At 44.2% G+C, this 19,794-nt stretch overlaps 1 long non-coding RNA gene across 1 annotated transcript in view; it reads left to right on the plus strand.

Moving 5' to 3' along the window:
• Positions 1–19,794, plus strand: part of LOC138266591 (uncharacterized) — an 81,310-nt gene that overhangs the window by 12,238 nt on the left and 49,278 nt on the right. The window contains exon 2 of the long non-coding RNA XR_011199564.1: positions 14,413–14,528. This is a non-coding gene — a long non-coding RNA (uncharacterized lncRNA). The remainder of the gene's footprint in view (positions 1–14,412; positions 14,529–19,794) is intronic.

The following is a 19,794-nucleotide window of genomic DNA, read 5'->3' on the forward strand; positions in this document are numbered from 1 at the left end:
TCATTAGTACAATGAAAGCCAATGCGACAATCCTGCTTTCCGCAGCACATCATCCAGGACCTGATGAAATATGATCATCCTGATGGAACTGTACTGGCTCCCATTCTAGCCCACACCATGTTCAAACCCAGATACATCCTTTACAAAGTCATTGCAGACATCAAGGTGCTTATTATGCAGGCAAACTCAACACGTCTGGTGGGTCTTGGAAAAACGTGCTGGCAGTACAACATCAGACTGCAAACTAAGACAAGAAAAAGAAGAAAAAAAAGTCAGCAGTCCTTTTACATCTAGAACAGCATCCAATTTAGGAAAGAGCTGAAGCTGCACCTATTTAAGGAGATCTACATCACCATGTGTTAACCATGCACACACCAGCTCTATCTCTTGTTAATTATTGACCTTTTACATAGCCCTGGGGCCTTTAGCTGGGTTTGCACTATAGAAATGCCACACACATACATATAGAAGTAATTCATAGGATTTTTGCATCCAGATCTGAAATTAGAAATGGATGCCTGCAGAGAACAGCAGACCTCTATTCCTGTTGTTATTGCTCCCTCTTTTGAATTAGCAATAGGGTTTGCAATGGCAGCAAATTCACATTTTTCTTGAGGATTCCCCGGTTATAATAGCTGCCATTCACACAGATTAAGCTTTTTTTTATGGACAGCGTCCAATGTGCACATGAATGGTAACTGAGAAGCAGGCGATTGAGTAGCCTTTTATTACATTCTGATTACTTTAGTGGTCAGAAAGTCTTGCTCAGGTTCCAGCAAATCACCTGGGTGAAGATCACCTTTACTTGTGATTTGCAATATCATACATTCCACTTTGGATTTTCACATATTGAAACTGTCACTTTTCATAGCATAGTGTTTCCAAATGTAACAACTGTTTTATACTTCAAACCATCCAGGTTTTAAAGTGTACAGACAACAGTTGGGCGTGGACTGGAGTTCCTTCTTCATCAATAATTTACTGACATGCTCTTTCCTTTATCTCATGTTTGCATGATTTGCGCATTGCCGAGAGGTTCAATAGGTCTGGCGAATGACAGCATTAACTGTCTGCTAGAGCCAATGTCAACAACACCAAAGACATGCACAGAAAGGGGATTTGGAAATGGCTCGCTCTGTCAGTTGTAATCCCCTTGTAATCCCCCTCTTGTCATGGTTTGGAAAACATTCAAGAGTTAGTTCAAGAGTTAGTTAGGCAAGGGGGGCAGCCATCACAGCACAGTCTTTACCATGCAGTGCCTTTACCATGCAGCCGTTACCAGACAGATAAGTGTTTTTACCTTTACCACACAGAATATTTTTTTAAATAGAATTATTCTGTTATTTTAAAATGGAGTTTAAGTGCAGATAGTAGTAAAGGAAAGTAATGGTTAGTTTAGTGTTTAGGGTGGGTAATAGAAAAGGGAGGTAGTGGTCATTTTACAGTTTAGGTGTGGGCAGTGGTAAATGGAGGTAAGGGTAATTTTAGGATCTAAGGGAAGACATTTGTAAGGGGATGTAAGGGTATAGTCAGGGTTTAGAGGAGGACAGTGGTAAAGGGAGGTAAGAGCAGTTTTATGATTTAGGGGTAGGTAGAGAAAAGAGGAGATAATGGTTATTTTAGAGATACAGGGAAGGCTGTGGTAAAGGGAAGTAAGGGTATTGTTTAGGGTTTGGGGTGGGTAGAGGCAAAATGAGGTAAGTGACATTTTGGGATTTAGCTTTGGGCAGTGGTAAAGGAAGATTAGGATAAATTTAGGATTTGGGGATGGAGTAAAGGGAGGTAATGCTAATTTTAGCATTTAGGGGTGAGCACTAATAAAGAGAAGTAAGGGTAATTTTAGAATTTAGGGGTGGGTAGAAGGACAGAGAGGTAACTATAATATTAGTGTTTAGGGGTGGGTACTGGTAAGGGGAGGTAATGGTAAATTAGGGGTGTGCAGTGTTAAAGGGAAGTGAGGGTAATTTTGGGGTTAAGGGGTGGGTAAAAGTAAAGGAAGCTAAAGGTAATTTTAGGATTGAGGTGGGTAGAAGTAAAGGGAGCTAATAATAATTTTAGAATTTTAGAATTTTAGAATTTATGGGTGGTTGTCAGCGGAGGTAAGGGTAATGTTAGGGTTTTTGGATGGGTAATGGAAAAGGGGGGTTAAGAGTACATTAAAAACATGTGGGGTTTGAAGTGGTGTATCCCCACAAAAAAAATATATATTATCATCAGTAATGTTATCAAGGATGTCACAAAACATTCCATGAGTGTTGTAATATGTGGGGTTATAAGCAGTGCATGGCAAGGGTGTGAGTTATAGTTACTTGAAATAAGTATAACCAATACATTTCTGTTTTGTTAGTTTAAAATGTTATGTTTAAAATGAAATACCTAACTAAAACCTTTGTTTTTGTTTTTTTAGTGAGTTTCTGAAGTATGTTTTTAATGCAAAGAAAGACATTATTACCATACCTAAATGTAACATCACTTGAACCTATTTTTTGTGACTTTCTAGGGTTTATTGAAAGTAAAATAATACCATACACAAGGCCAACCCCTTTGGCCATGTGTGGTGGGGGGTTGGCCTCATGGCTGGCACACAATTCACTGTTGGCTACCAACACCCACTGCACACAACCAAAAGCTGTGCATGGTGAAGGGTTGGCAGCAGAGCCTGGCCTGTGGCCAGCCCCTATGCCCAAAGCCCTGCAGCAAACTCCCCCATCTGCTCATGATCTTGGTAATGTGTGGCAGAGCATTTGCCATAGGGTCTAGCCCCTGTGCTTCTGTGGGATTCCTGCAGGAGTCCATGGGACTGTGCTGGTTCTCACAAGACTCCCACAAGATTGCAGAAACTAAACTAACATCCTCTGGGACCCTCTCACAAGGTCCAGGTGGTTGGGTACCCATACCCTGAGCCCTTACATGTTTTTTTTCAGGTTTCAGGACACGGGCACCAAGTCCTCCAAAACTGCTGAATGGAATTACACCAAATTTGGCAGGAAGTTAGATATTGGTCCAGAAAGTGTACTTTTTGTGATTTTATGTAAATCTGTTCAGTGGCTTTGGAGAAATTCAACTCCAAAAACGGTTGCGTATCTGAACGGTTGGGATTGAGTGATTCTTGCAAGAGTCGCTCAAACCGAATATTTTAAAAAAGCGTTCTTATTGGCCCAGGGAGTTTTGTCCCTTGGATCATCCCACTCCCATTGGAATCAGACTCCTGCAGAAGCAAGCACTCTGGTTGGCTGCTAGCAACATGCAGAAAAATGTTGCTGACAGCCATTACAGGACATGAGGATGCAGTTGTATGTCCTGAAATGTCACTATAAATATTATAAGGGGCCAGGGTAAGGATGCCCTACCCCTAGACCTAGAAGATGGGGACCCAGGTGGACCCCTGAGGCAAAATGTTTTTTTTAAAAGTGGTCATATTTGGCACAATCCCACAGAATTCTGGTGGGATCACAGCAAAAAAAAAAAGGAAAGAAATTGGTGCTGTGACATTTTTTAAAATATGTGGGTGAGGGGCATGAGTAGGACCTTCCTCCCTGAGCAGATTTGGGCTCTGGGGCCAACTTTACAAATAGGGAGGTGCAAGCGCCCCCCATCCCCCACCCAAGCATTTAAAGGCCCTGGGACCCATCCCCCAGTGACAGGTTCTCCATTTCAGGTGGGGGCGTGCAACCCATTCCCTGGGGACAAATTGTAATGAAGGGGAGTGCACCCCACCTCCCTGAGTCTCCAGAGGCACCAGTGACCCCATCTCCCGGGATGAACTACAGAAAAAAAAGGGAAGGGGCCTTGGCGTCCCCGATCCCAGAGCCTTAAAAGGCCTTGGTGAATCCATCCCTCTCAATTACTCTGTCCAGGGGAGACATCCCCCAGCACAAGTAGTTTCTCTGCCAACATCAGAACATGGCTTCCCTGTCTGCAGCAGCATGGACAGGGAAGGCAGGTCTGCTCCCAGCTGGTGGGAGATTTACAAATGTTCCCATCAAGTGGGAACAGACTTCTGTTTCCCTGTCTGCACTCCAGCAAGCAGGGAAACAGACATTGCTCTGGCTCAGAGGGAGGAAGCATAAAAAGCTGCTCCCTCCAGGTAAAATGAGGGTAGCCTAATGGGGCTTCAGGGGACCTGCCCCCCTGTGGACCCATCTAGTGGTTTGTGGGTTTCCCGGCTGGGCCCAGGGACATCCACCTTTGGCTCCAGGGATGGGGTACTCTGGGCAAAAGAAGCCTCGGTAGGGGGGTTGTACACCCCCTTCCCCTTAACAATGCAAGTCAAAAACAGGAGATGGGGTCCTATGGTCTAATAAGGATTGGGGAGAGGAGCTGCATTGTGTTACATTGCACTAAAGGACAATTTTTCACCTAAAAGATGGTGCGGATCTAGAAGTCTTGTGAACCCTAAATGCAATGCTTGCTCCTGAAAGGTGTTCACATTCATGCTGATGTCATAGTGATGCATACACTCAATGTGACAACCAAATATGTCTCTCTGTAGGGAGTGATTTTGCAACTACATGTGATATCAAACTCATGGGTGTTTTTGCACCTAAGTGTGTTTCTGCTACTAAGCGTGATGTTTCCATCTAAAGTTCACTTTGGCTATAAAATTGTTTTGCTTCTAGTTGTGATTTTTATCCTAGAAGTGTTGTTACACTACAGTTGAGGGTACAATACCATGAACTTCACACCTAAATATTTGTGCTTAGCTATATGTGATACATGTTTCTAAAATTATTTCCACACTTGCCTCCCTTGGCATGGTTTCCCCATAACTTTTTGCCTTTTGTTGTTGCTAGTTATGATTGAAAGTGTGCTGGGATCCTGCTAACCAGACCCCAGCACCAGTGTTCTTTCCCTAAACTGTACTTTTGTTCCCACAATTGGCACAGCCCTGGCACACAGATAAGTCCCTTGTAACTGGTACCCCTGGTTCCAAGGGCCCTGTGGCCAGGGAAGGTTACTAAGGGCTGCAGCATGTATTATACCACCCCGGGGATCCCTCACTCAGCACATGCACACTGCCTCATAGCTTGTGTGTGCTGGTGGGGAGAAAATGACTAAGTCGACATGGCACTCCCCTCAAAGTGCCATGCCCACATCCCACTGCCTGTGGCATAGGTAAGTCACCCCTCTAGCATGCCTTACAGCTGTAAGGCAGGGTGCACTATACCACAGCTGAGGGCATAGTTGCATGAGCATTATGCCCCGACAGTGTCTAAGCCAAACCTTAGACATTGTAAGAGCAGGGTAGCCATAAAGTTATGGTCTGGGAGTTTGTCAAACACGAACTCCACAGTTCCATAGTGGCTACACTGAAATCTTGGAAGTTTGGCACCAACTTCTCAGCACAATAAATCCACACTGATGCCAGTTTGGGAATTATTGAAAATTGCACAGAGAGGTCATCTTAGAGATGTCCTCTGTATGCCAGTCTGACTCCTAGTGTTAGGCTGACCAGTTCCTGCCAGCCTGCCACAGCCAGATGAGTTTCTGGCCACATGGTGAGTGCCTTTGTCACTCTGTGGAAAGGAGCAAAGTCTGCACTTGGTGGAGGTGCTTCTTACCTCCCCCTGCAGGAACTGTAACACCTGGCAAGCCTGTTGTTACAGCACCCCAGGGCATCCCAACTTTTGGCAGCAAGTCTGGAGGAGATAATGAGAAACACAAGGAGGAGTCACCTACCAGTCAGGACAGCCCCTAAGCTGCCCTGAGCTAAGGTGACCCCTTCCTTTAGAAATCCTCCATCTTGGTTTCAGAGGATTCCCCCAATAGGAGGCACAAGGAGGGTGTAGCTACCCTCAAGGGCAGTAGCCATTGGCTACTGCCCCCCAGACCTAAACACACCCCTAAATTCAATATTTAAGGGTGACCCTGAACCCAGGAAATGAGATTCCTGCAACCTAAAACAAGAAGAAGGACTGCTGACCTGAAAGCCCCGCAGAGACAATGGAGATGACAACTGACTTGCCCCAGCCCTACCGGCCTGTCTCCAGACTCAAAGAACCTGCACAGTGACACATCCAGCGGGAGCAGTGACCTCTGAGGACTCAGAGGACTGACCTGCACCTAAAGGTCCCTCCATTGATTTCTACAGCAAACCCGACATCTGCATTGCACACTGCACCAGGCCGCCCCTGTGCAGCTGAGGGTGTTTTGTGTGTGCTTGTGTGGTTCCCCCCCCCAGTGCTCTACAAAACCCTCCTGGTCTGCTCCCCGAGGATGCAGGTACTTACCTGCTAGCAGACTGGAACCGAGCACCCCTGTTCTCGATAGGTGCCTATGTTATTTGGGCCCTCCTTTACCTCTAACCCTGACTGGCCCAGTGTTGCTGGTGTTGTGGTTTTGGGGTTGCTTTGAACCCCCAACGGTGGGCTGCCTATGCCCAGGAGACTGATTGTAAGTGTTTTACTTACCTGAGAAACTAACCAAAACTTACCTTCCCCAGGAACTGTTGAATTGTTTGCAATGTGTCCACTTTTGAAATAGCTATTTGCCATTTTAACCAAAACTGTGTGTACTACTGTTTTAAATCAAAGTTCCATACTTACCTGTGTGAAGTACCTTGCATGTTATGTACTTACCTCAAATTTGAATCTTGTGGTTCTAAAAATAAATTAAGAAAATATATTTTTCAATATAAAAACCCTTGGGCCTGGAGTTAAGTCTTTGAGTGTCTGTTCCTCATTTATTGCCTGTGTGTGTACAACAAATGCTTAACACTACCCTCTGATACGCCTACTCATCGACCACACTTCCACAAAATAGAGCATTAGTATTATCTAATTTTGCCACTATTAACCTCTAAGGGGAACCCTTGGACTCTGTGCACACTATCTCTCACTTTGAGATAGTATATACAGAGCCAACTTCCTACATGCACCTATGGTGAGTTTTATGTCAATGTCATTTGAATCTAAATGTGCTTTTATTCATAGATGCAATTTGTGTTCCTAAATGTTTTCCACTCAAGCTGTTGAACGAAGAATGATTTTGCAACTCAATGTGTTGTTAGTCAAATGTGAAAATATATAAATGCGTACTGTTTTTTACATATAATAACTCACCATAACAGCATAGTGCAGCTGCCTCTTACTGAATCTGCTTCTAAAGAGCATCAGTATACTTATTTTTCATGTGATCTTATTATTGCCTCCAAACATACAATGCAAAACCTTCATATGATATCACAGCAGAAATCCTAAGCCTTTTAGCCTATATAAAAGCACCCTCAAACTAAAAAAAAATACTAAGCCCTGGCATCCAACTAAGACACATCAAACAGTGACAAATATTACTTTTTCATGCAGTACTCTCTCAAAACTGACCTCATCTTTTTTTGGTAAGGCCATACCTTTAAAGACTGTTAAACTCTGTTTTTTTCCCCATAGCCTAAGGAAAAGAAAATTCCCTTATCACAAAAGTTTAAATCATCTCCAGTTACCATGACATGAATGTAAGCACCACTTCACGCCGTATGAAAATGAGAAGGTCATGACCCAGTCTTTGCATGCCAACTTCCTTATCATATCTACATTACTGATATCTTGAAAGCACAAAAAGATTCTACCATCTTTAAGAATGTTACCACTGATACCATATCTATCCTCTCTGCAGATTACAGCACCACCAGCTTACCATCCTCCACACCCTCATCTCTCATTGACAGCAAAATGCAAACCTAAATCAAAAGCTACTATTTATTGACACCGACTGAAATACTGCCACACACCAATCCCACGGTCCTCTACATTGGCACCACTGTTCCTCAATACAGCCTTCCTCTTTCACTCAACATCCTTATCCTTCCAATCTAGATGAAAACAGCCATATAAAAACTGGACTGATCACCCATGACATGACATATGTGTGTGATTAACTGCACCATACTTAACTACAGTCACTATTTACTGACCCAGCAAAATATATATTATCTACTCCCAAAAATGAACTGCTTGACATCAAACTGAAGTTGATAACTTGGATGGGTAATGAAATGTGTTCAAATCACACTCCTCACATCTCTCTCCAGCAAGTACTCTTCTCCATTGGACTGCTCTGCTAGCCCCTCTCCAGCTAAAAGTCAGACAACATGCACAAAGCATTCCTCCTCACAAGCATTACCGCAAACACACACCACACATCTAAATACTCTTCGATCACAGACCCCACAACATATACTGCACCAGACCTCCTTTGTTTTTGTCCCATAAATTATTTTTCAACTTGTGGTGCACCTTTTTTAATATATAGAAGTACATTATTGATATAGGGAAGTAATTCCCATTTCGGCTAAATTATAATGTAGAGAGGTTTCTTTTTTTCTTTGAACTCTCCCTTCTTCCTCCTCCCCTGAAGTGATAAAGGAAGAGGACCTTCATCAAAAGTGACAATTTAATCTCCTTGCATGTGTGTGTGTGTGTGTGGGTGTGTAAGTGTGTGTGTACAGCTAGTCAGAGTGTGCATCTGAAATGTTCAGGTGGAGAGTGAATGGGTCTCTTTCATTTTATATGAGCCCAGAGGCATCTTTAGCTGTCTCACAAGCTTCATGTAAATACATGGACAGATATTGAGTTACATGGGGCTTTTAGTCAGCCATTTTTATCCATCGATCTTTTCAAATGTCATTCACATTTTCTTCTGCCTACTATAGCATACTGCCCCTGGGTAGACCTTGGGCTTTGCCAATGCTTCTTTTAAATGTGATGGAATTAAGTAGTTCTTTTTTTATTTTAGAAAAAGTAAAAGTACACATAGCAGCTCTTTAACCTACTACCGATGGTTTTCAGCTCCTGTAAGTCCTATGAGTGGGGTCATGAGACTGTGTGGGTTACTGTTGGAAATGTACTACCAAATTGTATTCCTTGATTGTTTTGGATGGCTGTAGAACTTTGTGCACTTTACCCCTCGCTGATTAGGGATGAGCAGAACTCACTGTGTTTTACTCTCTGGAATTCCGCAAAGTTACATAAAAACTCCAAGAGATTCAGGGAGTTCCACAAGCGGGCAGAATCATTCATGTTGTGCTGCTTGTGCTGATTTTTAGTGGCAGGAGTTTCTTCTGTGCTGTAAAATCAACGTGAACTGCACCACAAGGCATGCCAGAGAGTGCTGTTTCTTTCATTCTCTCAAATAGATTTTCTACTTAAGCGGCAGCTTTCTTAACGCAAATCATCACAACCTTCTATGACTGTCTGCATTGAGAAATCCCATCATGAGGCATTCTAGCACCTGAAAATCATGATAGATAATGTGCATTATCGCTTGTACTGGCCAACTTAATTCTGGTGAGCCAAGCACAACAAAAAACTCCACCACGCAGCAGTTGGCAGGGTTTTGCTTAAACTCTGCTCTCCAGGCGGAATGTGGACTGGGCAAAACTCTGTGAACTCTGTCGACTGAACAAAGTTTTTCCCCCACTCCTACTGCTAATCAGTGGTAAAGTGCCTGTGCTCCTTCTTTCAACATTATCAAATTAGCATACTCCTAATTGGAATTTTTGCTTACCTACTAGTCCCTACTATATGATACAAAGTGTGGTTGGGCCTGTAAGTTAGCTGTTCGCACTGGGCTGCAGCACCTATTGTGTCACCCACTACACTGTCCATTGGAACATGGATCTAGGCCTGCCATTATAGCACAACCTTTCAGGTTTAACAGCAAATTCAAACTGTCAAAATAACCCCTTTTGACAGGCTTAAAAATGCCTTTTCAATATGAATAAGTCCACGCTAAGTAGGCTTTATTTCCCATAAGGCAGGGTGCATGGTATTTAAAAGTATCACATGTAAATGTTTCATGTAAACTTGTCCTTGCAATAAAAAGGTGCTGAAAGCTATTTTCACTATAGCTGGGTTAGACCCCCCCATGGGAAGGCTTTGGAATACAGTATTAAACATATTATTGCTAGCTCCATCCTGGAAGCAGCTACACAGTTCATTTTGTACTTTTTGAAATAATTTTTACTGGCCCAATTCACTGGTTAAGTCAGACTTGTAACAGGTATTTTGGCAAAATACTTTTACCTGGCCTAAAGCCTCTATTGGCCCATTTGCATGAATTACAACTGTCACCAAGGAGCTGACTAGCTCCCTTAATGAGATGTGAACTTGATCCCAGCCCTGAGACAAAGGCCTGGGGTGTGGTGAGCTGTTTTGTCCCCCTAGCAGGCTGTCTATCTCTGCTGTGTCCAGGAACATAATTACCTTCAAAGAGGCCTACAATGTCACAGGCAAATGTAACTAGCACCTGTCCCTGCCACCTCCTTTGTCCCATTTGTCAACCAGACACCAAGTCCTGCAGGAGCTGAGATGCCCTCAGAACAGGTTTTGAGTGAGTGCATAGGAAAGGTTTTTCATTTCCTGACCAAACCTCTACTTTACTCACATAAACTAACTCTACTTAAGGGACGAAAGATTTTGCCATCTTGGTTGTAGGCAGAGACGGGCACTGTGAGATTCTTTTCAATAGGGCATATAAGAAATGCTGTAAAAGTGGGTAGAGTTATCCTAACAACTTTTACCTCATTGGCTAGAGACTGGCCAGGGTTGCCTCCTCACAGGCTGATGTCAGGCATAAATGTAGCACCCGTAGTACCCTCCTGAGAATGGTATCTGGACCTGTGGAAGAACACCAGATGACTGGACCTGCGGTCTGTGACCTGAGAAGAGTCCTGAAGACTGTCCATGCTCTCCCTTTTGAACTAAGACAAAGAAATGGATTCCAAGGGTTAGAACAATGAGCTTCTGTTCAAGCTACAGAGATACAACAAGCTATGAGAGACCGTTTCTACAACTTCCCTGCTGTCCAATCCCAAATGAACCTGCTCAAGAATTTGCAGCTGACCTCTCCCGGAGAAAGTTTTCACCCCAACTGCTCTTACCCAGGTCCTGGATGCTTAGCTAGTTTCACAGTCTACTCTTCTTAACTTTCCTGAAACCTGGGACTTAGAAACTTTCAGCTTCAAAGACCTCAGGAGAACCAGGGCCAACTTGCCAAGCCAATCCAATGATGGTGTGTTGCTGCTACATCGAAGATTCAGGTAGCTCCCACTCAGACCTTTTCTGCAGTGGCAAATCCAGTCCAGCTGGATATCGTGCAGAAGGTACCTGGGTTTGTTAGTCTACAGCATGGAGCCTTGCCCTACTAGAAGATCTGAGCTCCAAAAAAATAAGTAGAAATCTTTACTGGGCGAAGGTGGGAAAAGTATGTGGCCAGCAAGGGACATTCTCTGGGCACAAAATTCAAAATTCTCCCACTCTGAGCTTTCCTGCTCAAAGTCCCTATGTAAAACTTCCCATCAAGTTGAACCTGGTTTATGTATCCAACCCATACTCCATTGTGGCTGACCTTAACTTGTGCATATGTACCAATGAAGTACAGTCAGATGACCGAGGATGGTGCTTTACATTTTTTGGTGCTATTTTCACTTTAAAGTTTTTTTAAATTTATAACTCCAGTTTCCCCTGTTGGATTTTTGTTAATTTTGTGTTATTGTATTTATTACATTTTACACTATTTTTTAAATTGGATTGGGTTCTTTCTTGTGTTTTGTTTTTACATTATTACTCTTTTGATACTGCACAAATATTTTGCACATTGCCTACAAGTTAAGCCTCTCTGCTGTGTGCCATAGCTATTAGGGGACTGAGCTCAAGTTAATTTAGTGGCTTTAGTAGTTCATCCTGTTCCCTGGAAATCTAAATCTTTAGGCCAGAGACAATGCAAGTTGGTTGGATCATCTCTGCAGGTTTGTCCCATCCTAGGGCGGGCTTTGCAGCCAAAAAGTGTTTTAAGTCCCAGGTTTTTAAGGGTGCTAGGAGGAGTCCAGTAAGACACACCCAAAGGTTCCAGGACCTCAGGAACACTGTGGTGTCAGCACTAGAGGGTCAGGGCTCACTCTTTCAGAGGCCAACAACAGGATCAAGGCCTGGTCCAGTTGGAACTGGTCAGCTGGAACTGGTCAGGTGGGACTCTTTAGGAAAGGCTTCTTGTAGCTTGCTGTGTCCCTGTAGTGTAAACAGAAGGTTAGCCTTACAACACTTGGAGTCCACACCTTTGTCCTGGGTACAAGACGGAGCAGGTTGAGTCCTTCCAGGTTCCTTTCAGGTTTCAGACAGCAGACTCAGTCATCTTCTGAACTTCCTTAGGTACAGTAGTGTTCTGAGGAGGGTATTAGAAATGCCACATTTATGCCAGGCACCTGGTTGAAGGTGGGTGCTACTCCTGGCTCATTCATAAACAATGAGGCTAAAGTTCTCGGGGGTTACCCTACCCACTTTTGCAGCAAGCAGTTCCAGTGTGCCCTACTGCTAACGATCCCACGGTGCACCCCTCTGCTTGCTCCAGCACTTTGGTAGATTGTTGGCAGAGTTCTGGTTGACAAGCCCTAACCCTAAGTGAGTCTAGCTCCAGAGGGCCAATTATATGTGTTGCTCTGTTCCAATTTTACACCTTCTGCTACGGAGTGCAGTGTTCACTTTCAGACTTTTCTTACTCCTTTCTTCAACAGGTCTCCAACCTTCACAGTCACACCCATGCAAACATATACTATAAACACATGCATGCACGCTCTTATCATTCAAATAAGCCCCTTTACATTTTCATAAATTCAGAAAGCCAGACCTGGTTGCCTTGTAAAGGATTATTATGATGTGGAACAGGACAGGCCATTTATTTTACTAGGTATTTTCCTGGTGGTCTAGAGCCTCTGTATGGCAGCTTTTACGGAAGAGAGTCACTCATTGTGACTGACACTTCCCCCTACTCGCTGAGGTTAATTGCAGCTGGCATGAGGAGGGTTCAAGAGAGAGAAAGAGAGGGGGAGCGAGCTAGAGAGAAACCAATCAGATAGTGATAAGAGAAAGAGGAGAGAAGGAGAAAGGAGAATAGATGAATGGATAGAGAGAGAGATTGTGCGATGATATGAACGGAGTGGGGCTAGTTTGAGTGTTTTTGTTGGGGCTGCTTTGGTCCTCCAGTCCGGCGCTGATGGGGGATCATTGGGTCAAGGTACCGTAACTAACACATGGAAGTGTACCAGTTAGCAGTCATGACCTCTACCTGTTTCCTAGCTCTCCCTTATGCTGTTGATCCCATGCCCAGCCTACACAAAGCTCTGCCAGCAGAGCATGTTCTGAAGCAGCGGCTATTATAACTAACAGGCTAAAAATATATCCTAAATTACCTTGAACATTTGAAAGTGTGCAAAATATTGTAAGGGTCAGTTTTAAAGGCACATATGAAAACAAAAGAAATTGCCACTCATTCACAAGAAGACACATAGTTTACTCCTCAATCAGAAAGTCACTCCACAGAATGACTACTGCTTAAATAAACTTAGCGTGAACTCTGTCAGAATGAAAACACATTTTTGTATTTTATTTCCCAAAAGAGGCACCAACTTTCTCACAAAAACATATTTAGATATAGTAAAGCAAATTGATTAATTCCCAACGCAGCGCTGAAAGTGGAAAGTCTACATTTTGGAGAGAACATACATCAATCTATATGATTGCCATGTGTAGGAACATTAACTGTTTTCTCGATAAGATGTTTTTCTGTCGGTTTTGTACATTCAGATCTTTTGGTTTCCAAAGTTATAACACATGATAAAACAAAATATGCTACAGTACGCATATTCCAAGGAATACAAGCACACCATGTGAAATAAGGCTTTGATTTCATTACACTTCATCATTTTCCCCTGAACAGATGTTTTTTTCTTTTTTCAGAAAAAGTGTATCTGATGTTCTTTCCTGTTCCAAATATTCTTTGAACACAAATCTGCTTTTAGGGTCAAGGGTTCTCCACTTTCTGCAAGATCCCAGTTAGGGCCAATGGTAAAATACAATGTTCTTTATTATTCAAAACTAAGTAAAACAGGGCGAATCAGAATTGTAATAAAGTGGAGCTGACTGTCACATAAAGTTTGTGAAATATGGTGAACATATAACGGGGAAAACCTATGAAAGTATGCAAAGACCAAAACAGATGCTTGGGAAACTTGTGAAAGTTACTTCAGTACAATGGCATAGCCACTCATATCGGGCCCGTTAATGAAAGGAACTTCCATTCATCTTAATAAATGTCAGTTGTCTTAACATCTGAAGCATAGGGCGTCTAACATTTTACAGTTTTTAATTCGAAGTTCACATTTCAAAGAGACTGGAGAAGTACTTCAGGTTACCTACCAGAGGGCATCTTTGCTGGAAAGATTCGGGCAAATGTGTCCTGAGAGTAACCTCTCCTTTGATAAAACAAGAACTGGGAGTAGAATTGCTGATGCTGTGGCGGTGAGACTTGCTGTGTGGCAGTTGCTGCAGCAATTTCTCCTCCCTACCAAATGTTGTCTCCCTATAAGTTTCGGAGAAAGATTAGAATGAACAAAATAAATGTTTTTTTTTGTTCTTCTTACAGTGGAAGATCAACCGCAAATAAGTGGACGTCTTATTATTAAACAGGGCTGTGCTTTTCTTTATTATTCCACTACAAGCAGGCGAGATTCCCGAGTCAAATGCCCAGCTTTTCGGAGGGTGAGTTGCCATGGAATAAAAACAGCAACACTCTGTGACAATCCTGTAAGAAATGAATGACCATTATGGAAGCCGGGGCTGTTTGTACAAGAGCTATTACACCCAGTCAGACTGCAAACGGCCAATAAGAATAAGCCTAAAACCGGGTCCTATTCTGATTGGTTGGAATGATGGTCTTTCAGACATCTTTTTACCAAATCAAAATATGTAGTTGTGTTATGACATTTGCTCAGTCGGTTGTACCACGTCACAACGTTACAGCGCATGCTCTTTTACCGTGCATGTTCTTACCATGCATTTTTTACATCACATACATTTACCACACACCTGTCTTTCACATATTATATATATATATATATATATATATATATATATATATATATATATATATATTAATATATTCGCTTAAAAAAACAAAGGTTGCAGGGGCGTTATAGACTTAGGTTCACATTTTAAACGTACAAATCCTTAGAAATGCAGCAGTTACAGTTATTTCAAGTAGCTATGTCTCGTGGCCTAAGGTGACTCTATAACTCTCGCCCTGACCATTCACAGTTTTTTCCTTAAAATTTTACTACGAATATTACATTGATATTTTCAATGATGTTATCAAAGATGTCATGAGTGCTGCAATATGTGGAGTAATTACCAGTGTATGGTGATGGCGCAAGTTATAGTTACCTTAGGCCCTTATGAATTTCTATGGTTTTGTATGGTTAAAATGTGAGCCTAACTGTAATGTCCCTGTAACCTTCTGGTTCTTAAGTGAATTTCAATGTTTTTAAAAAATTCTATTTCCTATTTGAAATATCCATGTAACCATTATTTTCTTCATTTTTATGATTTGTTTTTAAAGTCAAATAATTTGAATTACTAATATTAATACAACCACTGCCACTGATGGCTCTGCGGCCAATCCTTATAAACGCCCAACCCGGTGCCACGCACAGCATTTGGCGGGTGGTGGCATGGGTTGGTTGCAGGGCCTCCCCTGTGGCCAGGCCTTGAGGCCAACCCTTATAACCATCAAACCCTGAGCCACACACAGCCTTCAGGCGTGCACAGCAGCAGTTGGCAGCCATCCCCTTACAACCAACCAATCCTGCACCACGCACAGCCTTAGGCTGTGTGCAGTGGGGGTTGGCCGCAGGGCCTGCAATGGACCCCTCTAAAACCCAAACCTGTATCACGCATGGCCAAAGGCTGTGCGTGGCAGGGTTCGACTCACAGCAGCAAAGTTTACAGATAACTTTTCAAGGCAAAAATGAAAAGAAAAAACACTTGCTTTACCTTGACCATGCGGAAGAAATTAGGAAGTGAACCTTGAACTTGGGCACCTGCTTTGTTTATATCTGTGGGGGCTTCTCGTTGAGGTTTGAATTCTGTTAAATGAGCATCAGGCCAGAAGGAATTCTGCCCTATGTATTTATCCAAGAAGATTGCACCGTTTTGTGCAGAATGTGTGCTAAACTGGCAGACTTTCTACTGGGTAATTTGTAAGTGCTATTTCTTTGGGTATCTGTTGTGCATCTCCTGTAATACGTCTGCTTAAAGACACTGTGGTAATGTCTCCAGTGACCGTGTGTGTGTAACTTTACCAAAGTCATTGTTCCTTGAGCGTCTTCATCTGATAACACTTCAAGGTGAAACTGCAGATCTGCAGTTCCACAGTGAAAATATATTTATTAATAATATTTATTTTTAACCTTGGAGACCACAGGGGGGCCTTAAGGCCACCACCGTCCCAACCATCTCTCATCTCATGCAGGACCTGGCATTGCTCCTGCAAGCAGGGAGCTGCTTTAAATGGCAGCACCCTGCCGGCGTGAGCAATGTTTACACCTCTTTTCCTGCATGTGTGTTAGCATGCTCGGAAAGAGATGGAAACCCTGCTTTGAACAAGTGGGAGCTGTTTGACAGCTCCCGCTTGCTGAAAGTGGAGGTATGTTTGCTTTTGCTTTGTGGGAGCTGTCAGCTCCTGCCAAGCAAAAGCAAACAGCTGCCTCCCTAGGGTGGGCACCTCAGGAGGAAGCAGGAGCTGGCCTTGGGGAGTGGTGGCCCCCAGGGACATTTTTGGCTCCAAGATTGGGGCTGTGCGGTCCCACTCCACCTTTTAAATTTTGCCCTAGGGAGGTGTGGACTCCAGGGCTGGGGGTAGGTGCTAGCCCCCTTTCTTTGTTTTCTTTTTTTTATTGTAGATAATGCAGTATGATACAAGGCCAATTGTTTATAAACAGTTATACATCAAGAATAATAGAGAATAAGAAAAACGTATAAAAAAATAAGATATTATCGTTTGTACTTCGAAAAACCTGAGGTACTGTTCGATTCCAACATATGATAGGAGAAGGGGATTAAAGGAGATATAGAGAAGGATAGAGGGTAGATGGTAACTGATCAAATGAGTAGGGAGGATATCGCGTCATTGATCGCCCAAGTAATAGGTTAGAGAGAATAGGAAAGGGAAACAGATGAGCTAGCTAGTCGAGCAGCGAGGATTTGGGGTATGGGATCACCTGATTCCCTAAGGATACGAAGTAAGATTCTCGCTGCGTCAGTGTCTGAATTGGGATCAGGTCAGAGAGCGGTTGCCTAGCGAGGCTTTCGGCCAGAGTTTTTTACCTTGGGGAGAAAGCGGTGACAAGACATTGGTGTATTCTAAGATTGCGGTTTACCAAGGGGATTATGCGGTGTGAGTAGTGGGGCTTGCAACTTCTGTCTTCACTATGGCCAGTTCAAACTGATACTAGGTGTCCTTTTCATGACACGGAGAGAGAGGTCTGTGGCGAAGGTCTGCTTGGAATGGTGATGAAGAGCAGTGTGTAGTCTCAAGTGGATTTAAGAAAGAAGAAAAAGAAAAAGAAAGAGAAAGAAAAAAGAAAAAGAAAGAGAAAAAGGAAAGAAAAGGAAAAGAAAAAAGAGAAAGAAGAAAAAGAGTAGAGGAAGAGAAAAATGCAAGGATAAGGGGAGGGGAGGGAGAGAGGGGAAGGGTGGGGGATAGGGGAAGGGGGAGGGGGCGGTGGTTCCGGATGGTTTGCTATCGTCCCACTGTAAGGAAGGGAGACCATACCTGCGTGAATATTTGAACTTGATCTTGTAGGTTATAGATGATTCTTTCGTGTGTGGCCGTATGGGTCATGGCTATAATCCATTCCTCCGGAGTTGGGGGGGATCTCCGACCGCCAGTGACGGAGTATGCAGATTTTTGCAGTGGCTAGTGCAGTGTGCAACAGTCTTTTGTGTGGTCTGGAGAGATCTGGTAGGGTAGTCATGTCTTGTAAGAGTATGAGGGCGGGGGGAGTGGTGACTGGAGTGGCATTGATTCGGCCAGGGTGGAACTCACAACATCCCAGAGTGGTCAAACTGTTGGATAGTCTGTCAGGATATCTTTTAAGTTGCAGGATGTCTCTGGGCACCGCCAGCAGTACGCGTGTGGGAGGAGCCCTGTCCTGTGTAATTTTGCTGGGGACCAATGCCAGTCGTGTAGGACCTTAAAGAGGCAGAATTTCAAACGTGTCTCCCCGGTGCCTCTGTCCAGTGCCTCTAGGATGGCTTCCCAGTCATCTGGATCTAGGTCCTGTTGCAGTCGGGTTTGCCACTGTAGGCGCAGTTTGTCCGAGAGAGGCTGAGAGTAGAGTTGTCAGATGATTAAATCGTAAAGACCTGCCATTACTCCCTTATGTTGCCCCCATTGCTGCAAGTAAGCCACTATAGGTGAGGGCTGGGACCCCCGTCGGGTAGTTGCATTCCCCTGAGAGATGCAATGCTTGAGTTGTAAGTATCTCCATTCCTGATTTGGTTGGAGGCCGAACTCCTCCCGTAGCCTGGGAAAGGATTTGAGCAAGTCATTTTCTAGAACCTGAGAAAGGGTAAGGATACCTGACCTCCTCCAGTGGGGCTAGTTGAGTACCTCACCACCTATCCGGGGTCCACTGTTGCGCCATAAAGGCGCTTGGGCGTGGATGAGGGGATGGACCCCAAATAGTCGGTGGGCCCTTCGCCAGGCTGCCCTGGTCGCCATCAAAATAGGGTTCACCGAATTGGTGGATGGAAGGTCTTCACGGTAGGGTCCCCCGAGCCCATCGTTTGCAGACAGAAGTTGTCTTTCCACTGCTATCCACAAGGGAGGGTCTGGTATTTTTGACAGTGTGTTGGACAGTTGGGACAGTTGTAAAGCTAAAGAATAGTGCTCCACCGATGGGAGTCCCATGCCCCCATGGGAGCGACGGGCTAGAAGTTTAGCTGGCGATAGCATGGTGCCCCACACGAATGATCTAATTAGCGCATCAATGCCTCGTAATATGGAGAGGGGCACTTGTAGGGGAGAAGACCCAGGATGTAGGTGAAACAGGGCACCGTCACCATCCTAACCGCTTGCACTCGGCCCCACATGAGGAGGCCCAGCTGGGTCCATTTTGCAAAATCTAGTTTCGCCCGTGTAATGAAGGGGTCAATATTGTCCGCCATCATGTGTGTCAGGCCTGGATTGACTAGCACTCCCAGGTATTTGCGACGTTTCGGCGTCCAGCGGAATGGGTAACCTAGGAGTGCTGCCTTTGTGGTTACTCGTGAAAGTGGGAGTGCCTCGCTTTTGTCCCAATTAATGCGGTACCTGGAAAGGGCTGCAAAGTCCTCAATTACCTCTAGCAAGGCCGGTATGGATCATTCTAAGTCCATGAGTGTTAAGAGGACGTCATCGGCAGATAAGTATATTTTGGAGATACCTTCAGGTAATGGAAGGCCCGTTATGGAGGGGGAGGATCAAATAGCTGCAGCCAAGGGCTCCATGGCCAGCAGGAACAGGAGAGGCGAGAGGGGGCAACCCTGTTGCGTACCCCTCCGGATAGGAAAAGGATCCGAGAGGAAACCCCCACAATTGACTCTGGCCGCGGGCTGGTCATAGAGCAGCCGCACCATAGAGATAAATTTGCCTCCCAAACCAAATCTCTCTAGGGCCGCAAACAGGTAGGGCCATTCTATGCGATCAAACGCCTTTTCGGCGTCTAAGGACAGGGCCAACGCCGTCTCCGTTGAGTCCTAGGTAGTCCATATGGTGTGACATAGAATACGCAAATGGTTCCTAGAGGTACGGCCCGGCACAAACCCCACCTGCGTATGGTGCATTAAGGCCGGGATTACTTTGTGTAGTCTGTTTGCCAGAACACTTGCTAGGATTTTGATATCACTGTTTAGGAGAGAGATGGGTCGGTAGCTGCCACACAGTAGGGGGTCTCTCCCAGGTTTCGGTATGATGGCCATCGTAGCA

The sequence above is a fragment of the Pleurodeles waltl genome, chromosome 11, assembly GCF_031143425.1.
Source record: "Pleurodeles waltl isolate 20211129_DDA chromosome 11, aPleWal1.hap1.20221129, whole genome shotgun sequence".
Taxonomy (NCBI): domain Eukaryota; kingdom Metazoa; phylum Chordata; class Amphibia; order Caudata; family Salamandridae; genus Pleurodeles; species Pleurodeles waltl.